The sequence below is a fragment of the Mchenga conophoros genome, linkage group LG22, assembly GCF_057382185.1.
Source record: "Mchenga conophoros isolate Kocher_MC1m ecotype Shallow Benthic linkage group LG22, M_conophoros_male_GT1.1, whole genome shotgun sequence".
Taxonomy (NCBI): domain Eukaryota; kingdom Metazoa; phylum Chordata; class Actinopteri; order Cichliformes; family Cichlidae; genus Mchenga; species Mchenga conophoros.
Window position 1 is genome coordinate 19,972,208 of NC_140546.1, and position 11,362 is coordinate 19,983,569.

At 40.4% G+C, this 11,362-nt stretch overlaps 1 long non-coding RNA gene across 1 annotated transcript; it reads right to left on the reverse strand.

Moving 5' to 3' along the window:
* Positions 1 to 7,058: 7,058 nt before the first annotated feature.
* Positions 7,059 to 7,509, reverse strand: LOC146549353 (uncharacterized). Its single transcript, XR_014890358.1, has 3 exons — positions 7,410 to 7,509; positions 7,233 to 7,320; positions 7,059 to 7,103 (listed from the first exon to the last, which is right to left on the reverse strand). It is a non-coding gene; the product is annotated as an uncharacterized LOC146549353 (long non-coding RNA).
* Between the last annotated feature and the right edge of the window lie 3,853 nt (positions 7,510 to 11,362).

Sequence of the window (11,362 nt, forward strand, 5' to 3'; positions counted from 1 at the left end):
TCCTCCCTGCCAGCTGCCAGCGCATGACCCCCTGATACATCCTCCTCCACATGGCCCACACAGCTGGTGCAGAGCCTACACAATGTAGGCTGCTCCCTTGCTTTCCCACATACACACAAGCATGCGCGTGGGCAGAAACAAACACATATGTTGGTATACTCAGATAGACACAAACAGACTTTCAAACACACAAAAATGCACTCACAGATTGAAAGAAACAACATTTAAACATGAATTTTTCTCAACCCAAAATCCACTAGCTTTCTCTCCCACCCACCCACACACACACACACACACACACACACACAGATATATACTCTTTTTACGATTTACCAGGCACATCTTAAACCACTTACTGTCTCCCTCTCTATTTTGCGTTTGCCAAATAAAGGTGTAGAGGGTAAAGAGCGGTGCGCTGGACGCCACGCTATTGTTCCATCGGCTCTGTTTAAATACTCACACAACTCTCCTGTGTATGTCCCCCTGTCTTCTACTCAGTTCTGTCTGTCGTGTTATAAGGTGTAGGGTTTTCCATGAGAGAATGACAAATAGTTGGCCACGAAGTTGATGGGAAAAACATTGGAGGGTGATTTGAGGCAGATGATTGATTTTAAAGAAAAGCTGGGTTTTGGAAAGTGCTTTGAGTGTATTATGCTGTCAGTGGCTTTTTGAGGTTTGTTCATCACTACTGCAGAATTCAAGTAGAGTGACAACATCAAGGAGAACAAAAAGATGTGGGAAAATTGAACAATATACGCTATATGGACAAAACACATTCTGCCTACAGGACCATTGAAACCCAGGCTGTGAAGCTCCCGCCACACAGTTTTTGTGTTGATGTTAATGCCAGAGGATCTTTGGAGCTCTGCAGTTATTGAGCCAGCAGAGCGATGACATCTCCTCAGCACTTGGAGACTGTAACTTTACGTGGCCTGAAAATTCATGGTTGAGTTGCTGTGGTTCCTAAATGCTTCCACTTTGCAATAATCCCATAAACAGCTGATTGTGGACTATCGTGGAGGGAAGAAATTTCACAAGCTGACTTCTTACAACTGTGCCATCCTGTTACAGTAAGATGCTTGAATACAGTGAGCTTATTAGAACAATCTATTATTTCCAAAATGTCTCTAAAGGGTGGACTGCATGCCTAGTTGTATGACTTTAAACTTCTGTGGCAATGAGACTGAAAACACCTGAATTCAAAGATTAAATGGTGTGTCCCGATACCTTTGTCCGTATAGTGTTCTTTATTTAAAGGCACACATTTTACTGTTGTCATTTTGTTATTTGCAGCATCAGTCCTCAGTCTGTGGCCAGTTTAAAGCAAATGCCTGAATTTCTTTCTCAGAAGGGCTATTTCCTTCGTGCAAATACACATACACACACACACACACACACACATACACACACACACACACACATGCAATCCATCCCTGCCTCTTCTCTTGACACTATACAGAGTGGAAATTGGACGATCTGTTGGCATCATCAGCGGTACTTGTCTCTTTCTCTCACTTGGTCTCCAGGCTGAGCACTGAGCAGGTACAATTTTGGATGAAACTTGAATGATAACAGCTAAAACTTATTCCAGTAAGAAACTGCTGTAGTGCCACTTCACTGAGCCTTTTTTATCATACTGTGTCCTTGCCTCAAACCAGCTGTGGCACAGTACCTTCTCTATTATAGAGCAGGTAGGATTCAGATTTCTAAACAAAGGACATTTGCTGGTCTTGACCTCATTTTGTTTGAGTTAAGGGCAATGCTGCTACTCTTTCTCACTTAAAGCATAAAATGAAATATGTGTTTGTGTTTCAAAGCAATTTTTATGTTTCTTTTTATTTTCATTCAGAGAAATGTTATTTGTGCACTGCAGCGTAGTCTAGTCTGTTCTTTTCAGTCGGGGCTAAAAAGTAAGGGATGTTTGCTTATGGAACAGGGCGGCCTCAGGGCAGGTTATCACAGTCCTGACTTGCAGCACGCCTGGTGGGCGTCAAAATGGTACCAGCAGGCTGAGCTGATGAAAACCAGACAGTCTGGAGCTGAAAAGTACAGCGCTAGTGGAATGAAGGGATGGAGAGAAAAGATATACAATGCAGTGCATCACAGAAAGGAGTGTTGGAATAGATAAGACCAATGGGTTTGGTAAAAGGAAATATGAGAAGCTGTGTGATAAGCATGTGGTGACTCGGAGTGAGGTAGACGAGTTGAATGGTGTTGGGAAGCAAGGCACAGTAGATCTAACAGGAAAAGAGTGTATATTTCACGGATTACCTCTGAGCTTTTAAAACGTCATAACAATTTACACACAAATTAAACAGAAAGAGTCATCAAACTTTTTTTATTTCTTACTTATTTGAACTCCAAATGAAGAAAAGCAGCTTGAGCGTTACGAAAAAAAAAATCATTTTCCTGTTTCCCTCATCACAATCAAGTATCAGCAAGAAGAGCGAAACATGCAGCTATGCTTAATTGTCCAATTTGTTGCTGCAGTATGCTGCTATTTGTGCAAACACTCTTAGCTAATGACTGGCTATGTTTACATCTCGATTCATTTGAGTAAAGCAATGTTTTCTGGGGAAAAAAATAAATCTTGCGATTAGACTTTGGAGCCACAGCATCCTTCTCTACTAGTTTCAGTGAATAGATTTCATGCACAATGAGCTGTAATGTTTATAAAGTTTAGAAAATTCTGACAGGTAAATTAAATACAGCAGAACTCCTCCCTAAGAAGTCTTTCAGCAGTGTATGCAAATATGAACAAAAATGCACATGGTTATCGCTGGTCCTGAAACAAGGGTGTGCTTCATCTGTGAGCAAAGGGGGAAGCAGCTGCAGTGTGATAAAATGCAGGTGTATTTAGGTGGCTGCTGGCTATCAGGCAGAGAGGTGGTGCAGACACACAGCACTGACAGGAAGGCAGGGACGACAAAGTGCTGTTGATAAGGAATGGAGACAGAGGATCATATGAGGGATGTCTGGATTCAAGCCTGCTTGACTCTGTAAATACACACATGCAGATATTCTGTATATACACATGGAGGTGTTTCCATCACTTCAAAGGATGTTGAACTGATTTACATTCATATCCTGGAGACCAAATACTTACCTAAATCTAACTTTAAACCAACCATGAACTTAGACTGCACTACAAAATTCAATTATTTCTTCTCTGTGGGCTTGCTTTTTGTGTAAAACACTCATGAAAATATATTTTGTCCCCACAACATAACATTGGTTTTTTTAAATGCATGTCTTCTTTTCTTACAGACACGGTGCATTCAGAAAGCTCCACTTGTTCCACAATTTGTCAGCCAGTTACAGCCTTAATCCAAAATGTGTTTAATCCTTTTTTCACCTTGGAATTCTCCACATAATTCCTTATAATAACAAAATGAAAAAAGTTTGCTTGAAATTCTTTTACATTTATTATAATATATATAGGCCTATATGCCTATAGGCCTATATATATATATATATATATATATATATATATATATATATATATATATATATATATATATATATATATATATATATATATATATATAGATCACATACATAAATCTTCACAGCCTTTGTTGAATACTTGGTTGAAGCAGCTTTTGCAGCTTTTGAGTTTGACACTACACACAACCTTTGCCCCAGTCCAGAGCACAATGCAGCAGGTTATCATCAAGGATGTCTCTGTACAGAGATACATTCATCTTTTCCTAAATCCTGACTGGTCTCCCAGTTCCTGCTACTGAAAAACATTCCCACAGCCTGATGCCATCACCACCATGCTTTACTGTAGGAACGACACTGTCCAGGTGCATTCCTTCAGAAATGACGCTTGGCATTTAGGCGGATGTCTTCAGTCATTGTTTCATTAGAGTATTTACTTTCTTAAGGTCTAAGAGTCCGTCAGATGCCTTTTGGCAAACTCCATGTTTGACTTTAACTTTGACTTTGACTGAGGAGTGTTTTCCATCTGGCCACTCTACCATACAGGCCTGATTGGCAGAGAGCTGCAGAACATTTTGTCCTTCTGAAAGGTTCAGGTTCTTGGTCACCTCTCTTAGTAAAGCCCTTATGAATGATGAAGCCCACTGTTCTCACACCTTGGCACCTTCAATGCTGCAGAAATTTTTCTATACCTTTCCCCAACTCGGTGTGTTGACTATCCTTTCTTGGAATACTACAAACAATTCCTTGGACTTCATGGCTTGGTTTGTACTCTGATATGGACTGTCAGCTATGAAAACCTTTATAAACAGGTGTGTGCCTTTCTAAATCATGCCCAATCAACCAAGTTTACCACAGGTGGACTCCAATCCAGTTGTAGAAACATCTGACAGATGATCAGCGAAAGTAGGATGCACCTGAGCTCAATTTTGAGTGCCTTGAATTTGAATTTGTGGACTTATGTACATCCTACATATTTTTGCTTTTTTATTAAATAAATTTGCAAGAATTTCAAGCAAACTTTTTCCACTCTGTCATTATGGAGTGTGTAGAATTTTTAGGTGAAAACTCTATTTAATCTATTTTGGAATAAGGCTGTAACATGGAACAAGTGAAGCACTGTGAATACTTTCCGGATGCACTGTAAATGGTCATCCACACAAAAAAGGGCATGCTAAAAAACCATAGTGGCAACATACCAAAGTCTTCAGTCTGGGTGTTTTAGGTCTTTACCAGATGAATTATGTCTTGTAATGTGACACAAAATGAACTAATAACTCAGGTGTCTTTCTACTTAATACATAATATGGTATGTCCATCAGAGTGTGAAAGAAGTACAAGAAAATAAAAGTAACCTGAGAGTGGAGGTACTACCAGGAAAAATGGTTTTCAGTGGGTGGTCAGACTGTCATGGCTAGAATGTAAAATCAAATATACTGGAAGTAGCAGAGCTTTTGTGTCTGTACATATAGCATCTAAATACTGTTTATTCTTTAACTCTCAGATTAGGTGTGTGCAACAGTCAGTATTACCCTCATAGCGTCTTTGGTGGGGAACTCAAGCTTTCAGCTGCAGTTTGTTACAAATCACAGAGAGATGTGTGATGTCGAGTTTAACTTGAAATCCACATAACCGCAGCAGAATATGAGTTTGTTTAAACTGTTAATAATATTTGCAAACATATTACATATTAATGTTTTTCTGTTATATTTACATTTACGGTTTTCACTGTGAAGTACAATTACAATTAACAAAATTACTTTTGTTAAATCAGGAAGCTCCCACAGAAAAAAGCACCCATGAACGTGTGAGCAGTTATCTATAATAAATACATTGAATTTCCTGGCTGAAAAGCAATGGTTTCCTTATTCAGTGCATAACAGTGGCACTGAATACGACTGGCAGGAAATATTTTTCCCACTTACTTTCACAAACCACTAAAGTGCATATCACATATTTTTTTCTTTTTTTTCTTCTTTCTTCTCTTTTCTTTTTTTTTTTACATTTTGTATCACTTGCCAGGCCATAATGCAAACTGATGCAACAGATGGCTGTTAAATGAGTTTCCTACATTAATGAAGCATCCTATTGTTAAAGTTGTGTACATACACAGAATTTCTCTGATGTGCAGCAAACACACCCACATGAGCTTTCATTCCTTTACTACTTATTCTGGCTATACATGGGGAGCATTCCAGTCGTATCGTGGCCCATGTGAGCTGTGAAGCAGCCCAGCTCGCCTGCTCTCCATCACGTCTCTGTCACAAGTGCAGTCGGCAGCTCCTAGCTCCTAATTTGCTGCCTGGAGTTGGCGAGTTGAGGTCTGGCTAGTGTTAAACCACTGAATGATAAGATCCAGGTCGTCTCCTCTTTAAGTCCTTGTTTTTCCATATGAACCAATGCTCCCATGTTTGAAACATGGGGATGACTGTTTGCAGACATATAAAGACATCTATTTACATACACATTAAGCAGGGAAAATGTGTCTGAGCAAGCATACATGCACATACAAACACCAACACAGGAGCACACACTCTCTTCATTGCCCCAATGCTTCCTCAAAGCAAAACAGAAGACGTTTGACTTGTCTGGAGCTTAACGCCTGCTGTTGCCTCATTTGACAATTCCTCGTTGTGCAACAGATGATCTATATATTGTGACAGAGAACACACTTGGATTGGCTCACGGCTGTGGGTTGCTAGGGGTTGCCTAGATCAGACAGACGGTTCTCCAAAAAAGATCAAGTTGGTTTGCATTGTAACTACTTTTCAGCCAACCTGTGACAGCAATGCAGCATCCAAGGCCATATCTGCATCTCTAGATTTACGTGTTCTGCTCTAGCGTTGCATTAAAATCTTTTCAGCGTGGACCTTTCACAGTTCCGCTGTGTTTTGATTTGTGTAAATTAAATTCAATTTGATCAGACAAATCAAAGATTCATCTTAAAGTCTGAAGATTTGCACATCCCCTAAGACTGTTGCAACCTTTCTGGCCTCTGCTGAGATACTGTAACCTCATACAATCATTTTAAATTGCACTAACATATTGATTTACAACTCACAAGGGAAAAAAGCTCAGGCTAAAGCCAATCAGCTGTGTATTTGCTAATCAGAACCCAGAGGGGGGGAAAAAAATCATGTTAGAAAAGTGAGCTGGAGATGTGGAGAAAGTTGCCTGCGGCAGCACCGCCACTCGCTCACCATCTACTGACTGCATAATGCTAGGCTATAGATCTGTTTTTGCTGGCTCTGACTGACAGCTTACCAACGTTGTCAGCAACCTTGCAGGAGCTCACCACTCCTACATCTTTCACAGACCTATCAATGACCTTCAATTTCACACGCCAGACAAAAGTATCAACTGAAAACTTCCTTTTATCAGGTGTCAGTCTCAGAGTGTTTCCCCTTGGAAAAGGATAATGCAGAAAGCATAACAGGTCAGGCTAGTCACTCGTTCCCATGACTCATTCTCTGCAGAGAGGACCATCTTTCAACCCTTGTGATGTTTCTGATGAAGTAGTCAAATCCTGTTAAGTGTGGGATCTTGCCTAGCTTGGCCGAGTCTCCCTGACCTCGAGAATTCATGACTGCCACATGTAAAACTTTTTCGTATACCCCAAATCCACACAGAGCCATCATTTGTGCCATATTCTCTTCACACTGCAACATAGAAGAGAAAAAATATTACACATATAGTGTTTTGCTCTTGATTTTGTTTTGGATTTTGAATGATGAAGAAACATCTGCATAAAAATAAATCTTAGTTAAAAGGATTAAAGTCTATCTTACCCCTGAATGAGAAGTCCAGGTCCTCAGAGGAGTTTCTTCGCTCTCCGATGGACATCAAAGCAGATGAATGAAGGTCATCATTGTGCACCTAGAAAATATAGAGCTCAGAAAGTCTGTCTCAAAATGCATACAGATAACTCCATCACTGTCCACCTGCATGTCGTTTTGCCCACATACTTTGTTGAATCATATCTGTCACTCCCGGTCCTTTTCCTCATCAGTGTTCAAATCCACCTATTGTGCTTTTTAGAAACCAGATATCGCTTTCACTCTCTTTGTCTGCCCTCTACCTGACTTTTCTCCCATCTTCTTCTTCTGTCCTCTCCTCTCTTCCCAATCCAAATATGTCCGTCCTCCTCAATAAGTGTCCAGAGGTCTCCAATGAGGGAACACTCCCACTGTCTGTTTCATCTCCAAGCATGTCTCAGCTTGCTTGAAATCACATGAATGGCCTTAAAATTGCTCCAAAATAAAGGCAGCTACAAAAGTACAGATTGTAGTAATATCAACGATTCAAACAGGGCTCACACATCCAAGGCTGCCAGAGAATTTATTTTAGTAATGAGATGGAGAGATGCCCTGCACATATCACAGCTTGGGCTTTGATTTATGCCGCTGAATGAGGTGATGCTGTAATTTGTGCACGAGGGGAAAACACACACAGCCATTTAGTGATGGGATCCAGCACTGTTCAGTGGCACTCTCCCAGCCCATCTGGCTTCATTTACAATCCAGTTGGAGTCACACACGAACATTATACTTGGCTGTCTTCGTTTTTATTGGTCAGCCTTGATTTATGACCATCAAAGTCCAACATAATTGGCTGACACTACATGTCTTTTATAAGTCATGTTCAAGGGGCAAAGCATTGGCGGCAAAAAAAAAAAAAAATGCTGGAAAATGAGTGAAAACAGAAGGAATGCATGACGTGATGCCTTGAGAAGGAGCAGCAGAGTCTCTGCAGCCGAGGTTCCACTTGTGTATTTTTATAACAGGCGCCTCCTTGCCCAGCTATGTATGGCTGTGCCAAGCACTTGTGTACACAGCAATGGCCAAGTCATGTAACTTGTAGACGAAAAACATCTTTGTAGGATAGGTTCAGTAAGTAGGGAAAACACAGAATATATGTACAGGAAATATGAACACTGGGAAAAAACATATTACCTAATGTCTAATTTATTGGTTTAACAGAAATTTGAAATCACCTTCTTGTTTATGTAAGGCGACATAAGTTATGACACCCCAGATAATATTAATATTATAGATAGATAGAGATTGATTGATTGGTAAATGGCCTGTATTTGTATACTGCTTCACTTAGTCCCTAAGGACCCCAAAGTACTTTACACTACATTCAGTCATCCATCCATTCACACACTGGTGATGGTAAGCTACATTGTAGCCACAGCCACCCTGGGGCGCACTGACAGAGGCGAGGCTGCTGGACACTGGCGCCACCGGGCCTTCTGACCACCACCAGTAGGCAACGGGTGAAGTGTCTTGCCCAAGGACACAACGACCGAGACTGTCGGAGCCAGTGCTCGAACCGGCAACCTTCTAATTACAAGACGAACTGCCAACTCTTGAGCCACGATCGCCCCATTGTTTATGTAAGGCAACATAAGTTATGACACCCCAGATAATATTAATATGATAGATAGATAGATAGATAGATAGATAGATAGATAGATAGATAGATAGATAGATAGATAGATAGATAGATAGATAGATAGATAGATAGATAGATAGATAGATAGATAGATAGATAGATTGACTTCAAACTGTGAAGAAATGCCCCAAATGGGTTATTTGCTAGGCAATATGATGACATCAAACCATGTGATATATTAACTGTTTAGCTGTGTTTCACCTATGATCCCGTAGTACTGATGGCAAATGCTCAAAACTGAAAGACAGCGCTCCAGCTACATCACTTCTGAGGAAATTAACATAATTGTACAGTATAACATACCTACTACCACTGAAAATACAAAGTGTTTACCACTGCATGCAGCATCTGTATATCTGTGTTACTAATCTTAGGTCTCTAAACTAAAAACAAAATAATACTTGGTCTATTAATATGTGGATGTTGAGGATTTTGCTCCACATTTTTACTTTCAGTTTTAGTCTTACTTGTTTACTTCATCGTTGTTGAGACATGACTGTGCATGGATACTACAATGCAGTCCACAGTTAAAACCAAATCATCTACAACACAACGCAAAGGTTCTTACAGAGACCCACAAGGATTCATCACAGAGACTGATTGCTTGTAGCATAAATCAGCTGTGAAGTGAAGCTACATTAATTGACGGTTATATTGAGTGTGACCAATGCCCGTCACATTCGAAAGAATTAAAGGTGGCTTTCAGAGTGCATGTTTTACTTGTGATTGCAGTTTTATGGGATGGCACATTCTTCTGGTAAACTCACCGAGGGAGGAAGTGAGATTTTGTGTTTCTGAACTTGTTTTTCAAAGTCTTTCTGTTTTTCTAGTGACATGATGCAAAGTCAAGACTATCCACATGGGTGTTCCTTCTGCAAATCATAACTAAATAGAAAGCTGAATTATGTCTCTTTCAGGAATAGCAGAAGAGATTAAATGACAGAAGGAAAAAAAATATACAAAAAAAAGTAATAAGACAGCAGAATGAGAGTTCAGCCAAGCAGAGATTTTTTTTCCTTCTTTTGCCTCCGTCTTTTTTTAGTTTTTGGAAGGCAGCCTAAAAATGTGCCTGTCGCAGATGTTTGGACAGAAGGTGTTTGCATGCTGTTCGTTTATACGCTGCCATACGGGACACAGTATGACCACCACAATAACCAGTAAGTAACACTCTCCATGTGCACAATTCCTCGCCAACTTCTACCTTCTGTTTTTGGAGGAATCACATACCCCCATGGATTGAGATGTACCTTGAAGCTCCTGACTTGCCCCATAACCACAGTTAATGATGCTGCACCCAGTAAATGATTTTTTGTGTTAGCTTGGCTTCGGGAAGGAAAACAAACTGTTTCATTGAGATTTCACTGAATCGCTTCTTGTGAATATGAGCACAGGTGTAAACTTCAGTGCGAGCACAGATTGCTGTAGATCGGGGCTTGTCAGAACTCCCACTCATGTAAACTTCTTCTTCATGACGTGGTAGCTTTGCTCAGCTATGCTCTACTGCAGAAAGCTACCCGGGCCATCTGTCATTCTGCCCGTGAAGGTGAACAGACTGTGTTCCTGAACCAGTTCCAAGTTTCTCATGCTACCACTCCCACTACATATTGCAGGGGTACAGTATCACTGTCACCAGCTTTGTGCTGCATATTCATCAGTTTCAGCACTTTGTCAAAGTTCTAGCGTCAACATCGCTGATGTTGACTTCCTCTCAAAAAGACACCCCAAAATACAATCCTGTTATAAAAGGAAGAAAACTGAAGGATCCCGATATGCTTTGTGAAAATGTGTTGATTAATGGTGCAGACAAGTATCAGAAATTTGCAATGTGGGGAAACTACTTAATGAGAGTAGCAGCGTGTAAAGTGACAACTGTGCGTACAAATCAGCTCGTATGTGTCCAGCTATCAGAACCATTTGTCTTGTGTTTGTTTAAATCATCTCCGCCATCACATGCGAGGAGAAAAAGAAAACTTCACTCATTAATGCAGCTCACTGGTACGATGGAGATGAGGCAGACTGATGCAGCTCCAACCATATGCTGTTCATTTTTTATCCTTGAGCCACAGCTTCCTGCTTTTTTTTTTTTCTTTTAGCAGAGAGGGGAAGAGAGCTGGTTTAGTCATAAATATGTTATTAAATCTATACAGTCGCCAACAAATTCTGCATGTGGGTCCCACAATTCCCTGGACACATAGCCTCATTTTGAGGCTGAGAAAACACACAAGTCTGCTAGCAAACATTTAAAAAGTAATTTTTCTTTGCTTGCCACCAGTTATTTGCTCTTACTGCTCTGCCCGACCGCTTTCAACGAGCTGAAACGTTAGCGATTTGCACAGCTCTCAAGTCTTACCCTGGCATTACTGAGTTGTGGATTCCTGGCTCAGTTGTTACTCTAACAGTTAGAAATAAGAAGACGTGAGATGGTTAAAGCAGCTGCTTCTGCTAGCACAAAAGTTCAGAG